The sequence below is a fragment of the Pempheris klunzingeri genome, chromosome 9 (genome assembly GCF_042242105.1).
Source record: "Pempheris klunzingeri isolate RE-2024b chromosome 9, fPemKlu1.hap1, whole genome shotgun sequence".
NCBI lineage: Eukaryota > Metazoa > Chordata > Actinopteri > Acropomatiformes > Pempheridae > Pempheris > Pempheris klunzingeri.
The window spans coordinates 11,075,416-11,093,591 of NC_092020.1; positions in this window are offsets into that span (position 1 = coordinate 11,075,416).

Genomic DNA, 18,176 nt, shown 5'->3' on the forward strand with positions numbered 1-18,176 from the left:
AGACAGCTGGTGTTTAGTGAAAAGCCAGGAAAGAGCTTTGCACAGCAGCAGCAGCTGATTTTCAGGGATAAAAAAGGCAACATTTCCCACAGAAGTGCTGGTTACTGTGGTATAAAATGAAACAATAATGGAAGAAGCAGGCTGAAGGAATGTAATTAACGTATTTACAGGGGGAAAAAAGTATAAACAGAGGGATACAGATACAACCACTACTGCTGCATGGAGTGTTAAAACAAAGTCATGCAAAAAATGAAGCAGATCTGACAATTTAAATAACTCTCTCCATAATTCCAATAGCAGATATTTTTGTGACAGATAAAGAAAGCAGCTTGCATTACACCCACTTGCAGTTAGACCTAATGTTAAGCTAAGCTGAGCTTCATATGGAATGGACAAAGATGATGGTGGTATCGCTCTGGTCATCGGAGCAGGCAGAGCAGCTGCATCCCCACAAACATGTTTTTGCACTTTTTGATTAGACAACTTTGCTATTTTCAAACATTTTAGCAAATTTGGATTAAAATGTGTTCCATCCAGTCACGTCATGCATAGCATGTGAATCAAAAGTGACATTTCCCCTTCTTACTAAAGCAGCTTTCTGCACACAACCACACAGGAGACTGTCAGACTGGCATCACCATCTGGAACACTAAATAATGTTTGGTTTAGCTGCGGGCAGCAGAAGGCAGGACATGATGCTAAAGTACACTTCGATTGTAATCCTGTGTTTTTAATTGTACCAGAAACATAAATGGCTTTTATTTCATGAGGAATCACAGGAAGTCCATCCCTTCAAGGCTGAGCATTCAGGCCCAGTCAGAAGCAACAGCTCCACCACTGTAGTACAAACCAAACACTGGAGAACTACGTCAGATATGGCTCTGTTCGTGATAATAACAAAGATGTATTTCCCAAAATGACAAACCTTCAAAGGGTTGGTTTTAGGTTAAAATTATCATTAAGATTACTGCTTTTGTCTGGTGGCTTTTCAGAGAGCATAGATGGCTATTGACAGTCAGACTGTTTGATAGCATGGTAAAACAGGGAAAATATAGATATAGCATACACTTAAACTGATGTCTGTTGTTCTTCTGAACGGTTCCCTTAAGTTCATGCTCAAATCCCATATGGCTGTTTGGTTGCATGGTCTGAGCCACATGTTTAACACCAGCCTCTCACACCAGCTCAGACCAGGTTTTTGATTAGACTTAAGGTTAGAAGGGGCCATCGAAGTCCTCCTAAATGACTAAACAAAATGTCTTGTCTAAGGTAAATTTGTTGTCTAAGGTTAATGTGTTGTCTAAGGTACATGTGTGAGGTATATGCCATTGACCAGGCAGGGTGAGTTTAACACGTCAGGGTGCCGAGCGTCACCTTGAAGAGACCACATCCAGGGAGCTCAGGGATGAACTCAGTGACTCGTAGTGCTAACCTCTCGTCTCTGCATGCATGCTCTGTACGTGCTGCGTGACTTACTATGACCAGCAGGCACAATGTTTCCAGTTAGTGTTTTAATCTGCAGTGACACAGTGTAGCAGTCGTTACAGTCACCCGACTGTGCCGCTGCAGGCTCACATACATGTGACTGCGTTTGTTTATTATGCTGGGGCCACTTTAAATGAGAGGCCAAAAGTAAAATTGCTTTTGGAAACTTTTAGGTTCAGTGACTGGTTACAGATGTTGTGCTACTTTTTCTGGGGTAGTGGAGTTCCTCCAGCTCTCAGAAATATCACGTCTTCACTGCAACTGTGTTTAAATGCTGAGATATTCTAAAGACCAAATCTGCTTCTAGAAATTGAGGATTAGTAATTTGAAAATCAAATTTCTGTCTACAACAGTGTCCCTGAATGCACCATTGATGGTTCAGTTGTGCAATGAAGATGCCTTTTATGTCTGTGTATGCAGTTAATTCAGTTACTGCCTCTGTGTGTGTGTGTGTGTGTGTGTGTGTGTGGGGTAATGAAAGAATGATGCATATCAAAATGTATTGAGACCATAATCTCTTATTCCAAATAAAAGAGTTAAATGATTTGTCCAAGTCCAACATGTTTTTATTCTGTAAAGTAAAGACAAGTCCTAATTAAACTCCATTAACTGGTTTAGTGCCTTAAGACAATCTAATTAAGATTTAAACAAGAGCTGTACGACTTCATTTAGTATTCACACGGACACAAACAGATAAGGCGAAGAAAGGCATTAGCTGAATATGGGCACTGGCATATGCACACACACTGCAATTTATGCAATTCATCTTAATTACAGCGTGAGGGTGACAGGGAGGTTTATTACTGGCTGGTAGAAAGAGAACACCAAAGAGCAGGAAATAGACGTAAAATCTGCAGAAACAAGCATGACAACATCTTTCCACACATTTTTGTGGATTTTGACAGATACTTCTGTGTGTGCACATTTTCAGGATTGTCAGATACGGTGTCATATACACAAAACAATGCTTTATTTCACTCTGAGTTACAAACGATGTGTTCATTTGGAAAGCAAAGTATTAGGACTGGACTGAACCTCTAAAACATGGTGCATTTCTGGCCGTGTCCTGATCACTGATGTCACAGGAGTTGACAGGCGAGGCGATGGGAGTGCGGTCTGAGGTGTGACATGTATGAAACAACCTGCAGAGAGCAGAGCAGCAACACTGCTGTGTGTCAGTAGTGATCTACTCTTCTCAGACAGTTACGTCACATAAAAAATGGACGTGCTAAAGAGTCACTGTCGCACCTGTTCAGTTGTGTTGAAGTAGTATTCACTCTGGTTGGTCTAGTGTTGGAAGATATCTACACGGGATTTGTAGTGCGGGAGGGCAGGCGAGGGTTCTTCAGACATCAATCAATCAATCAATCTTTATATAGCACCAATTCACAACAGCGTTATCTCAAGACTCTTTCCATAAAGAGCAGGTCTAGACCAAACTCTTTAATTAGAGAGAGACCCAACGATTCAGGAATTCAACATTAAGGATTCAAGAATTCCCACATGAGCAGCATCAGATATTATATTGAGCAACAGTGGCTGGAAAAACTCCCCTTTAACGGGAAGAAACCTCGAACAGACCCAGGCTCAATGTGGGTGGCTTCTGTAGGGGTCCACCATGAAACGTGGGAGAGAGAAAGGTGTGACTGGATTGGCTGACCACCATCATGTGGCATATGTCGGAACAACTTGGCTAGCGAGGCGCTCCATGAGGAGCATGTTAGCAGAGCAGCAGTTTCAGTGCTACGTCTGTTCCTCTGCAGATGCGTTCAGGTACAGTGCTGACTGACGTCCTCATATCGTGCAGGTGAAATAGGAGAAGATCTGTTCAGACAGACGCTGCTGAAACTGTCGTGTCCCGCTCTGTTCTTTTATTCATGTTGTCATTTCATGTATTTTCCATTTCCTGTTTTATTTTGTCACTAACCTCTTCTCTCATCTTTGAGTTTTCACTTCCTCCCATTGTGTTTTGTTTGTTGTTTCTCCCCCAATTATTTCCACTATGTCTTATTACCTGCCTTCCCCCGTCTTTAGTGTGTGTCTTCCTTACCCTCTGTGCTTATTCATCTTCATTCCAGCAGTTTTTCTTCGTTTCTGATGTTCCTGGTTAGTTTGGTTCCTGCTCGTTTCCTGACTTCGTCTCTGAATTATATTCATCAATAAAGCCAGATGAATCCGATCAGTTGACTAAACTCCAAGTCTGCCTTAAGGACATAAAGTCCTGGATGAGCAGCAACTTTCTGCTGCTAAATTCAGATAAAACTGAAGTTATTCTGCTCAGCCCTAAACACCTTAGAGACACATTTCTAACAACATAACTACTCTGAATGGCATTACTCTGGCCTCCAGCTCCACTGTAAGGAATCTGGGAGTTATCTTTGATCAGGATTTGTCCTGATCAGAACTGCCTTTTTCCATCTATGTAATATTACTAAAATCAGGCTCATCCTGTCTATAGATGATGCAGAAAAATTAGTCCTCACATTTGTCACTCTGGTCTCGCTGGTCCAGAACACTGCTGCTCGTGTTCTGACGAGAACTAAAAGAAGAGACCACATTTCTCCTGTACTGGCTTCTCTTCATTGGCTTCCAGTAAAATCTAGAATAGAGTTTAAAATCCTTCTCCTCACCTACAAGGTTCTTAATGGTCAGGCTCCATCATATCTTAAAGAGCTCATAGTACCGTACTACCCCACTAGAGCACTGTGCTCCCTGAATGCAGGCCTACTGGTGGTTCCTAAAGTCCTCTAAAGTAGTGATGGAGCCAGAGCTTTCAGCTATCAGGCCTCCTGTAGAATCTCCTTCCAGTTCGGGTTTAGGGGGCAGACACCCTCTCTACATTTAAGAGTAGACTAAAAACCTTCCTTAGTGATAAAGCCTATAGTTTAGGGCTGGCTCAGGCCTTGGACCAGCCCCTAGTCATGCTGCTATAGGCTCAGACTGCTGGGGGACTCCCATGATGCACTGGGCTCCTCTCTATTCTCTCTCCTCCTCTTCCCCTCCATCATTATGTTTATTTCATTTAACCTTTATTTTACCAGGTAAAATCAGTTGAGAACAGCTTCTCATTTACAATGATGACCTGGCGACCTGTCTCTGCATTGTGGGTTCAGCCAGTCCGTTCCGCTTAACAGACACTGAACACAATTGGTTTGAAGACAATCAGATTTAACCCTCTAAGCGCCAAAGTCGCAAAATTGCGACAAGCAACATTGCTGAATAAAACAGGCTGTATCTATAAATGTGGTGCCGAATCTTGTTACTACTTTTCACCAGGACATGGCGGACATGTGTGCCTGTAATCTGAGCAGCATTTGTGGGCGTGGTTCTATTCAAAGTTTTACAGTAAAAAGAGTTTGTAAAACACCCTCCGGCGCAGAGACGCGGCGGTGAAGCAGAAGTAGTAGTGCAGAGCGTAGTGAGAGCGAAAGAGTGTTTTTTCATTTACTCATGATGCCGAGAGGTCGGTTTACCATCAACTAAGTACTTTGTCAGGTACTGGCTGACTCCGATTCCGAGGAGGAAGACATGCAGTTGTCCAGTGAAGCAGAAACTGACATTAGTAGTGACGGCGAGTCCGCGCGCCATAGTCCACAATCAGCACATGGTATAGCGGATGCTTCACCTCAGCGTGGCCGGGGTAGAAGCATTCTGCGATCGACAAGCAGGGGACGTGGTCGAGGTGGCTCATAACACCGCAAATATGGGTGAATGTAGCGGGGATGAAAACAACCGCGGTTGTCGTGGCAGACACGGGAGATGCCGCGGGGAAAAACACACCGCTAATTGCGGCGGAGGAGGCGTTCATCGCCGCACCGTAAATCACGGCGGTGATGATAATAATGATGATGGCTGGCAGTTCTTGAGAGAAGAGGAAGAGTATCAAAAGTGGATCTGAAATTTTGATGAGCCTGTTGGTTATTGTGGAGATGATCTGACAAATTCTGAGCCCATTGATTTCATCTCTCTTTTTCTGAATGATGAATTCTGGAGCCTATCCCAAATTTCGTTTCATACTAAAGTCCCACATTAAACAGATTTCTAGAACTGCCTTTTTCCATCTACGTAATATTGCCAAAATCAGGCCCATCATATCCACTGATGATGCAGAAAAATTAGTCCATGCATTTGTCACTTCTAGGTTGGACTATTGTAACTCATTATTATCAGGCTGCCCCAATAAGTCGTTAAAGACTCTCCAGTTGGTCCAGAACGCTGCTGCTCGTGTTCTGACGAGAACTAAAAGAAGAGACCACATTTCTCCTGTACTGGCTTCTCTTCATTGGCTTCCAGTAAAATCTAGAATAGAGTTTAAAATCCTTCTCCTCACCTACAAGGCTCTTAAGGGTCAGGCCCCATCATATCTTAAAGATCTTATAGTACCGTACTACCCCACTAGAGCACTGCGCTCCCAGAATGCAGGTCTACTGTATTGTACTGTCTAAAGTAGTTCAGGAGGCAGAGCTTTCAGCTATCAGGCTCCTCTCCTGTGGAATCTCCTTCCAGTTTGGGTTCGGGGGGCAGACACCCTCTCTACATTTAAGAGTAGACTAAAAACCTTCCTTTTTGACAAAGCATATATTTAAGGGCTGGATCAGGCCTTAGACCAGCCCCTAGTTATGCTGCTATAGGCTCAGACTGCCGGGGGACTCCTATGGTGCACTGAGCTCCTCTATTCTCTCTCCTCCTCTTCCTCTCTATCGTTATGTCTCATGTCAGTCAAATGTCTGCCTCTAACTTGCTACCTTCCCCGGAGCGTTTCTGTGCTTTCTCATCTCCCAGGTTCCTGTGGATCCTGTGGATCCTGGTCCTGGCCCTGGCCCTGCTGATGTGGTTCTCTGGTTCCTGTGGGTCCTGGTCCGAAAAATCCCGTGGAGGCCTGGGGCACCTCCCGCACTGCAAACAACAGAGGGTCTAGCCATTTGTCCCAATTGCGTTCATCATCGTGAATAAATTTACGGATCATGGACTTTAAGGTCTTGTTCATCCGCTCTACCAGCCCGTCGGTCTGAGGGTGGTAGACACTGGTACGAACAGACTTAATGCCCAGTAATCCGTAAAGTTCTCTCAGTGTACGTGACATGAACGAAGTGCCCTGGTCAGTGAGGATCTCTTTCGGGATCCCCACTCGGGAGATTACCTGAAACAGTGCCTGCGCCACACTCTTTGCAGAGATGGTGCACAGCGGCACTGCTTCCAGGTATCGCGTTGCGTAATCCATCAGGACCAACACAAAGCGATAGCCGTGTGCACTCCGGTTGAATGGCCCGATGAGGTCCATGCCAATGCGCTCAAAAGGGACCTCCAATAGAATCGGGCCATTATCCGGTCTAGTGTTTTATCATACCCCATGTGACCGGCCATCGGGTTATAATGAGCCGCCTGGAAAACTGTTTCCCGGCGGCTTTTCAGCACCAGCAATTGGGTGTTTATAAGTCCTGTCCGAGTGTCATGACTCACTCTGTACAGTCTGTCCCTCCGCAAGGAAAAGTGCGGGTAGGTCTGCGCACCAAATGACCATCAATACTTATCACTTGGTCAAAGTCTGAGCGTAAGGTGTCATCACGAGACTGCTCGAGTGGAAAATCTTCCGTGGGGTGGATTTCGGGAACCCTCGGCGTCTCCAGTGGAGGCGCTGTGGGTGCCCGCTCCCCCTCGGCAGCATCGGACGACCCTGCGTCACCGCTGAGCACAGCACAGACACTACATGTCCCTACCGGTCGTAGGGACCACCAGCCGCCCCTCTTCGGCGGTCTCCCCCGGCTGCAGCCACCTGGTCGCCGCCTCTCGGAGCTGCAGCGCGTACGCGAACGGCCGACCCCCCGGGTCCAGCCGAGACCCTCGGAAGCGGCGCCGGTGGTCCTCCTGCGAACAGCCTGTCCAGTCCAGTAACGCCTTCCCAACGGCGTCATAGCGCCCCCGGTCCGCCACCGGCAAGCTGAGAGCCGCCGTCTGGGATTCCCCTGTGAGCAGGGGCAGCAGGCGCACTCCCCACTCCACCTCTGGCCATCCGCATGCCGTCGCCTCGAACACTCCGAGGAACGTCTGCGGGTCGTCCCCTGCCGCCATCTTGTGGACCGCGAGATCGGCCAGCGGTGCGGGGGGGGTGCCGCGCGGTGATGCAGCCTCCGCCTGGGCCAGCAGACTCTCCATTACCGCCGTCTGCCGCTCCACGTGGGCCTGGAGCATCTTCAGGTGCTGGCGGTTCACCGCCGCCTGCTCCTGGCTCGTCCGGACCATCTGCCCCAGCATCTGGGCCAGCTCGGCCAGAAGCTGGGCAGGTTGTTCCACCATACAGTCTGCCATCCTTGTCGTGCTGGGAATTGGGCGCCAGTGTAACAAGAGACTGTCTCTGTGGGTTCTCCCAGCACGAACAGCAAGGCCCGGATACGGTTTTCGGTCAATGGTTTTATTTTTAGCGCACACCACAACACACACTATGGCCGCTAGCTCCGGCTCTGGCCACACGTCTTCTCCTTCTCTCGGGTCCCGGCGTGCTACTCCTTAAATAGGGAGAGAGGCAATTTACTGCACCTGTTTCCAGGTGCGCTGGTGCTACTTACCTCTCTCCTGCGCCATCTCCTGGGCCAGTCCTGCACCTCTCTCCGTTGCAGCTGAGCGCAAAACCAGCCCACACCCCCACAGTCTGTTACTAACTTGGTATCTTCCCCGGAGCCTTTCTGTGCTTTTCTCATCTCTCAGGTTCCTGTGGATCCTGGTCCTGGTTCTCCTGCTGCGGTTCTCTGGTTCCTGTGGATCCTGGTCCTGGTTCTCCTGCTGTGGTTCTCTGGTTCCTGTGGATCCTGGTCCTGGTCCTGCTGATGTGGTTCTCTGCTTCATGAATTACTGCTGTGGATCGTCAGCCACTCATCATGTTTTTCAATATTACCACATTGCTAATTTATTAGTCACACTCCTATTGTTAGTGCTAAAGTCACTGTTAGTACGTTGGTTGCTGTTTGTTTTGTCTCTCTCTCTCTGTGTCCAACCTCCACCCAACACAGACCCGACAGAAAGCCTGGTTCTGTTCCAGGTTTCTTCCTGTTAAAGGGGAGTTCTTCCTGCCACGATTTCCTAATATAATATCTGATGCTGCTCATGTGGGGATTCTTGAATCCTTAATGTTGAATTCCTGAATCGTTGGGTCTCTCTCTAATTAAAGAGTTTGGTCTAGACCTGCTCTTTATAGAAAGCGTCTTGAGATAACGCTGTTGTGAATTGGTGCTACATAAATAAAGATTGATTGATTGATTCACTCTCTCTGGACGGCCTGGTTTCTGACTGCCTGCCTGCTTACTGGCTGATGTTGTTGAGTTGTCCTTTTGCCTTTCATGTGACAAACACAACCTAAACTGATTTAAGAGACATGTATGAAATATCTGTATTATTTCTATATCAACCCAAACACAAGTCACTGGGGGAGGTTTAGTGAGGGGTTGTGGCTGCTGTTTTAGACATTTAACTAATCTATTAAAAAACTGCATCAAGCTTTTGCAACTGTTAAATGGATGAAAAGCAGCGCCACTGAAAATTGCATGATTCGTCTTGGCTCCACCATTTTACATGGTCAGACTTTCCCAGTGATGTTTTAATGTCAGGAAGCATTGCTTCTGTAGTCTCTTCCCGTGGGTTCCTGCTATGGTGAGTGAAACAAAGCAGAAAGAACTTTCTGACCACCTTAAACCAGCCTAAATAAGAGGATCAGTTAAGTAGCCTTGAAAGGAAAAGATCCACGTTTGAAGACATGCTGTATGCTTATTACTGAATGTTTAGCTGAAGTCTGTGAACTTGGGAAAACTATATTTCTGTGGCATTTATATGTCTGCCCTGCTTTGTACAAATTGCTCATCTAACATTCATCTCAGCCACAATTGGATATTTCACATGACTCAGTCATTCTGTTACCATGGAGAATTTTAACACAAGTGACTGAACTGAAGCTTCTTACTAGTGAATAATGGGTCTTTTATCAAAAACAGAAAGACAAGTAAAAAAAAAGAACAAGAGCATTTGCATGCAGACACACACACACACACACACACACTCACTGACACACACAGTGAACTGGCTCTGACCTCTCATCTATCACACCGACATCTATCGTATGTCCTGTTGCTGGCGTGTATCCCACACAGCCATCATGGGTGTAAATGAGAAGTTTGGTGCTGGGCCCTGAGGATCACGCACTCGTCCTCACTAAGTATTAGAAGTTATAGAAATGTGATGTAGCTTTGTGTTAATGCTGCAGCAGTTAAACTGATACTCATTATTACTGATGATACACAGACCCTTCACATTGACCCGACTCTTTGTAATTAACATTTGTATCCCAGTCACCACAGCAAATATGATGAAGAGACTGGAAAACAAACACCAGCATGATCCTTGATCATTGTTGGAAATATATAAATAAATGGAGCACCTAGTAGCACCGGAGGGAGAGTTCAGGCAGAGCAGATGGAGGCGGACTCAGCCATATTTCTTCATGGCGCGAAACAAGAGGATACTGTTTTAGCTGCAGAGTTCTGTAGCAGATGGCAGATGTTGGACAGAGTGGAGGGACGAAGCAAGGATCATCTCAACTATGGTTGTGTTCCTGTGTGAACACAAAGGCTAGAGAGGGAACAGCCCTGTGGAAGGGGGGGGACTGTGGAATATGTGATTGAGACTGAGGGGCAGCCCGAGTGATAACAGAATAATCTGAGTAAGGTAGCCTGTCAGTGTCTCATGTGGTATGGTAGTCAGACCTGTCAGAATCAGTTTTGACTTACTGGGCAAAGACGGACTGTAACAGGAGTGTTCAACATGTTGTTGAAATGGAACCTTGCCTCACACGGCAGCATCCAAATGTTGGGACTGTGTCTGGGGCAATCAGAAATAACTAATAACTATCAAAGATAATTGATAATTATGTTGATTAATGGGTAAAGTCCACTTCGATTGGGGCACCACCTCGATAAAGGAGGAAAAGAAGCCAATGTAACAGATTCAGTCCCATAAAATAACTAAACTATCGATCTGGTATTATGATTAATAATTAACTTAATAACTAAAACCAAAATGACCACACTGACAGCTAGCTGAAGGATTTCAGAGTTCTTGATAGAGTAGAGGTTGGCAGTATTCACTCTGGTACAATATTAAAGAAGACAGCATGTGGATGAACACATTTATTAAAACAGAACAAAATCAATCCTAAACAATCTTACTAAGTGAGACTGACTACCACTAGTTATGTTTTAAAACAGAACAAAAGCATACTAACAATACTAATCAGAGTGTCGTCATGACGATGATAAACAATTAACAGATAGGGAGAGTGTGTGTGTGTGTGTGTGTGTGTGTGTGTGTGTGTGTGTGTGTGACTAGATTAGATTAGATTAGATTAGATTCAACTTTATTGTCATTACACCTGTACAGTACAAGGCAATGAAATGCAGTTTGGCATCTAACCAGAAGTGCAATTTGTAGAAAAAGTGCAGAATATATATAAGGTATGTACAGAATATACAGAATTACAGGTGCTATATACAGAGTAGTGCTATGAACATGTGTGCTAGTAACTACGGTATAAATATAAATATAATATACGGATTAGACTAAGAGTGGAATGTACATATAATACAGGTGTATACAGATTGAGGTGATATACATATTACCTACATTTAAATACTATAGGCAAGAGGAATGTGAGATAGAGGACCATAAAGGTGGGAGAGCCCAAAATGGTGATGGCCAGACCCCCTGGGGTGTGGGTCAGAAGCAGACAAAGGAAAGCTAAGTGCTGTAGCTGTTAGCTTAGCTTTGTCTCTCAGTCGAGGCCTATTGTAACACTGTATGTGTGAGTGTGTAGATAAAGGTGCAGGTTAGAGGAGAGGATGGTTAGTCTGTAGACCCTGTGTCTGTGGGAGCAAACTAACATCAACTAAACTTTATGGCTGCACAGTAAACTACAACACATCACAATAACATTAAAGCAAACCAAGACATTAACAAGGTTAAACCATTGTTTAGCCATGTATACAGTAATGCTCTGCTGTACGTGCCCAGTTATGGCGCGTTTCCACTAGTACCTACTTGGCTCTACTCCGCTCTACTCGACTCGGTTTGGTTGCATTTCCATTACAGTAGCGTACCACCTCAAAGTGGGGGGGTCGTCATAGCAAAGCGGCCCGAAGCTCCTGTGGCGTAATTTGTATACGGCACAAACAAACACAACTAAGGACGTGGAGCGTTTGGTTTGTGTGTATCCGTTTACCTCGTTCACAGAAATAATAAAAACGCCCGGTCTCTGTTTCCAGGGTTTTAAAAACGGCGGGTTTGATTCTTGTGAATGAGTCGCTCTCGTGACTCATCAGGTGACGCCGCTCCCTGGCCAATCAGTGATTTTCAGCTCGACTCAGCTCCCTTGGAACCCCGGCCGAGGAGGTACTAAAATAGTACCTGGTACCAGGTACTAGCGCTGGTGGAAACGCAACCAAACTGAGTCGAGTCGAGTCGAGTCGAGCCGAGCCGAGCCGAGTAGGTACTAGTGGAAACGTGCCATTAGAGTTTATTACCAGTCCTCAAGAGGAGAGGTGTGAGAGAGCTCTGGGAGAAGAGCTGGACTCTCCTCAGTCCAGATGAGAGATCAGAGAGCAGTGGGGGGGCTCTGGTTTTGTGGTCTGAGGTTGTAGGGTCATGTGTCCCTCATTGACCAATGGTGGCTGTAAAGCTGGGTCCAGGGGTGTGTTTAGCACATATGTGTTAAACTAAAGGACTCTGGGAAACTGAGTTCAGAGAAACGTCTCTCTACCATTTTCTGGTGAAGCCCAACAATGTCAGAAAGCAAAAAGTCAAGAACTTTTTTCATGCTAATGATTTTGGCTCTTTAATTAACATTTCCTAATGTGATGCCTCCATCAGTAGGACAGCGTCATGTGTCGTCTCTTACAAACTGTTCCTGTCACAGGTTTATGACATTTGGTAACCTTCACAGAAAGCCCATATCGTCTCTCACTTGGTGGAGCTTGTCATCATGGCTCCGCGACTCTTCCCCAACACAAGCAGACACTTAGCCTGCATCATATTTTCAGCTGTCTCGACAAGCTGTCTGCTCTTTGCTGTCTTTGGCGGTTGTTGGCTGTTGTTTAACTCCGATGGGCCTTGGCCTCGGTTTTGTATGTATTTAGAATTAGATGTCTATGGCTATCCTCTATGGCTATTTTCACAGTGTTTCCTCCCACACGTGTGCACCTGTGAAATGTAGATCCTGATTCACTCATCGTGGTTAGTCCTTACTATTCAGAGTCTGCACTGACGTCAAACACATCACGACTATCTGTGGACACGGATCACAAACATCTCGTTTTGTAAACTGACGTGTATTAATGTTGTATCATGTAGATTTCAGTGTTGCAGTTTTCTTTGATGCAGTGTGGCCACAGTGAAGGCAGATAAATGGCACAAAGAAGAGCTGTAATTTAGAAAAATGCCTTCAGAGAAAGACTGACAGTAATTGCCAGTTTCATATTCTACAAAATACACACATACACACACACACACACACACACATGCAGCTAAAATCCCCCAAATTAGTAAACACATCAGTAGTCTTTTCATTCAGTGCCACAGATAGAGAGTCTTTGATAGAGTCTTTCACTGATGTCTGATTACAATGCTGTATAAATGAAGTCCATTTCAGCGTGTCAGCTGGAGTCCTGCAGGTGAAGTCCCAGTCACCACCCTGGCAGAAAGGAGATATATTGATCTCAGTCCACTGCGGTTTGGTCACAATGCAGACTGGTGTGCCTCATAATATCCAACGTGCTGCTCTCTCTCACGCCACCGGGAGTGCCACCTTCTGTCTGACTGTGTTTAACGTCATACATGTCAGTAAATATACATTTGATTAGCAGCTTGCAGTGACTGCTGGCTAACAGGTACTATTTATCAGCTGTGACCAAATCTATTGCTGCGACTTTCTTATTCGCTCCCTTGTCAGAAACTGAAAAACACACAAGTAATATGATGAGCTGTGTGGGAGGAGCCGATAGACCATCCGTCCTTTCTCTGTGATTTAAATAGGATCCAGATGATGACATAGTTGTCATGACCTGAATTTCTGACACTGAGATTATGAAAGAGTGGTTTCAATACCAAGAATGATTTGGATGACAGCCGTGGAGATGGTCTTTCCCTTGTGACATTTAAAATAATCTGTATGAAGAGGATTGATTGTGTGTGTGCCGCATAAAGCTGTGTCAGGTTTGAGAGCCAGAGTAGACGTGGATCCTTAGAGGAGCTCATCAGTGGTCTCGTCTACAAAGACTCCCACCTTTGTTTGGTTTCACATCTGTGCACAAAGCAGAACTGCAGCAACATGTAAAACATGATGTCATTTGAAGTTAATCTGTAATAGGCTAGATCAGGGGTCGGCAACCCGCGGCTCCGGAGCCGCATGTGGCTCTTTCATCCCTCTGCTGCTTCTGAAAGCTGAAGCGTTGCGCTTTACAGCCAATATGGTGTCATTATGGTAATTTCACTCGCGTCTCTCCCGGAAACCTGCGAAGCAAACTTTTTTTCCCCAGGGAAATCGGTGGAAATGTTTTTTTTGCAAATTGTTCCTTTCTGTATATATTTCTGCCAAATTATATATGTATTTTGATACAAAAAAGGTGATTTCACTTGTTTCACTTTACTTCATTAGTAAAGGCATGAATCTACACATATTATTAAAATTTAGGATGTAAGGGTTGTATTGATGTATAGTAAATTAAAATACTCCAAAAAAGTGGGACAATAGTATGTAAAAATGCTCTGGCAGATTTATGGTAGACCATAAAGGGTTAATTAAAATGTGTTTTATTTTAGTCCATTAGTTTTTGAAATGTAATTCTAAATTTGAAGATTATATTATGTGTCGCAACCGCCAATGTGCGACACAGACCTGTGTGAAGATGACGTGTAGACGCTGTTCGCAGAGGTTCATGAGCTAAAATCACATTAACCAAGTAAGAGAAATATTTTAATAACCTACTATTTTGCATATATTCATATTTTTTTCATTGTTCAGTGAAATAGTCCATTTGTTATTCAGGTTGACAGCTGACCGGACGCTCCAGTAAAAGGATGAAGGCACAAAAGAGGACGGCATTTTTGGTTTGCTGCCGATGGATCATTTAAGTTCGTTAAATACAAGAAGGACTAAAATAGACATTGCGTTTTTGTATTTAAAAGTAACCTTCAACCCAGCGTCTTTTTCAAAATGTTTTTGTTGCATTCAGAAATGTCATTTCATTTTCTCTGTAGCAGTTCATTGATTACATGAAAGCAACACACTATAGTTTGTTTCTACATAACATAAAGGTAAAAAACAATATATGCAGTGTTATCTTCATTTTGAACGTCAGAAGGGCTTTGTGGCTCCCGGTGTTTTCTTTTCTGTGGGAAACGGGACCAAATGGCTCTTTGAGCAGTTAAGGTTGCAGACCCCTGGGCTAGAACTTAAGCTCAGCGTGTGCTTTAAATGAAACTTGCTGACTGTGTAAAGTGAGTTACACACTACATTTATTATTATTATTACATTTATTATTAGTAGTACATTATTATTATTAGTAGTGGTATTATTTGTATCATTATTATTATTATCATTATTATTACTTTTGTGTTTGACGTTTATTCTTATTCTTTTGGAGCTGTGTGTAACAAAAAGCAATTTCCCCCTGGGGATTATTAAAGGAATTCTGATTCTGATTCTGATTTCTGACGGATTGTGTCCTAACTACGGTGGGATCACTGAGATGCTTTAGGTCAAATCCTTCTGCGAGATCGAGCTCCTGCAGCTGGAGCCCCCACCCTGTGGTACCGTCCTCCATGACAGAAAACACATAATCAGTGGATATTTTCAAGAAGCTGTTAAAAACTCACTTGTTTCTCAGCACTTTGTTGTAAGCACTCTGTTTTGTTGTGTATCTTGCCTTTTGTAATGACTGTGTAACACCAAAGTGTCTGCAAACAAATGCGTTTCCCACGAGACCTCCATCTCTGTAATGATTCACCAACTGTGAAGAAAGGGTTTTGATGTTTAACATGAGTAAGAAGACAACTGTCTGCAGTTTTTCTGCTTTGTCGGCTTCAGAGCAGATGAACCAACAGTTCTGTGTTGAAGTGGCAGCTTGCGGTGGTTAGAGGATGAATACAAAAGTAGAATAACCTCATTTTGTGTTTTGACAAATGGAGGAACAGATTATTTAGCACAAGAAAAAGCAAAGGCAGTGTGAATCCTCGTGAGCCACCGTAGCTTCTCCTACATTCTTGGAAAGGGAGGGGTGAGTGAGCGGGATTTATAGGGTTGCAATATGCAAGCTCACCGCTACTTTTTCGTTTTTTCGTCCATTTTTCATAGCGGAAGTGGCATCGCTATCGACCTCAACACATTAGCTTTGCATTACATCACATCCTTTTATTACTACCATAATACTATTACATCATTTACATTAATCAATCAATCAATCAATCTTTATTTATATCGCCCTAAATTCACAACAGCGTTATCTCAAGACTCTTTCCATAAAGAGCAGGTCTAGACCAAACTCTTTAATTAGAGAGAGACCCAACGATTCAGGAATTCAACATTAAGGATTCAAGAATCCCCACATGAGCAGCATCAGATATTATATTAGGAAACAGTGGCAGGAAGAACTCCCCTTTAACAGGAAGAAACCTCTAACAGACGGGTCGGGGGGGGCTTTCTGTCAGGGTTTGTGTTGGGTGGAGGTTGGACAGAGAGATCCATTACTGGATGAAATCATGTATCATCTACTGTATATGGAGTGTTATTACTAATTCAGCTGTACTAGATGCTGTACTGTATATATTTCATAGTACAGTCCATATTTCCTGTTTCATGTTTTTGACCGGCAGTGGACCCTCTGGACCGCTGCAGACTGATAAAATAAAGAGAGGAAAACTAGGAGAAAATCTAGTGGTTAAATGTTGAGTGGTAATGTAGTCTCTCTCTCTCTCTCTCTCTTTCTCTTTTTCTCTGTCAAACTCTGTCAAGCCCTGTCAAACCGACACCCAAAAGGGAATCAATTAATGTTGAATCCCTGAATTGTTGAGTCTCTCTCTTAATTAAAGAGTTTGGTCTGAGCTGCTCTTTATGGAAAGAGTTTTAAGATAACATTTGTTATGAATTGACGCTATACGAAGAAAAGATTGATTGAGTGATTGATTGATTGATATAAACAGAAAAAGATAATCCCAGAGAAATACATTGTTTTTAAAACTGTGCTAAGGGACACAAATAAAATGAGAAATTCATGTCCACGGACACAAATTTGTAGATTGAATTTCATGACTATTTCACAGACTTATGTGAGGCTGGGTTGTCATGTAGGACATTTGATTCAAGGAGGAAAGCAGATTTTTTATTTAAATGTTTTCATTTTAATGATTTGTTTTCAGGGTCTTCTCCAAGTTTTCAGTTCTGTAGGTGAGCAGCCTGTATACAGTTGGACCTTTACGATCGACTGAACAAGTGAGAGATGTGGCTGTGATTCAGACGTGTGGGACCGGGATGGTTATCACTGACTGTAACACAACATGAGATTGACTCAAGGGAAGGTTTCTCAATCTGGATGACGGCTGTGTGCATTTCCTTGGCAGTGGACTGTATGGGGAATGGACACTTAAGGATATACATGCTTGTTTTTTCAGATATGTAAGAAAGCCAGTGAGGGAGGGCAGTACAGATTTGATTAGACAAGGGGTCCTAATGTAGAGTGACACAGGGGGAGGCAAAGAGAAATCCCACCATCATACAGACTCCCAGAGGCTTCGCTGATTGATGGGTCTCTCTCTCTCTTTCTATCTCTCTCTCTCTCTCACACACACACACACACAGGGAGAGAGAGCACCTACTAAACATACCCCAACACGCACTGATGCACAAACACAGGGAACAATGACAGGGAAAGATTTAAGTATACATACATGCACTGAAATTCACTTTTCCTCTGTTACACACACACACACACAGACACACATACACACACAAATATACACACAGTCAAAGTGATGACGTGCTGCAGATTATTATTTATCCAGCTAGTATTCCACTGAGGCTGTCAAAAGTGTCAGACTGATTACATGCTTGCAGGCTGACAGACGTGTGTGTGTGTGTGTGTGTGTGTGTGTTTCTGTGTGTGATTGTATGTATGTGGTTGCCAGTCAATGTACATAATTCAAGCATTTGGGTGTTTTCAAGATTGCCAGCAGACATCTTGATTAACTGGCAGCTCAGAAAACACATAAGTAAGAAGACAACTCTCTTTTTTTTTTGACAACATTAAAGAGACAGAAAAAGCAAATTATATAATAAACTCATTAAAAATATTCTACAGCAATTACAGAGAAAGTCTGAATCCAACCACGTACTTTCAGATGAAAGGTGAGTTGGTTCAGTGGGTGCTCGCGGTGGGTGGGTGCTGTCATGATGGCAGCTGCACTGACGTGACAGGAATGTTTCACTGTTTTCAATGGTGTAGGTTTGCTTTCAGAACTGGGGGAGAGAACAGGCAAGTAAACATATGATAGACAGGTGTATGTGTGAGGGTTTCTGAACGGTGTCACCCAACTTCCTTTTACTTCCTTTTATTATGTGTTTTTTTGTACAGGAAGTACATTGTGATGAGGAAGCAAACACACAT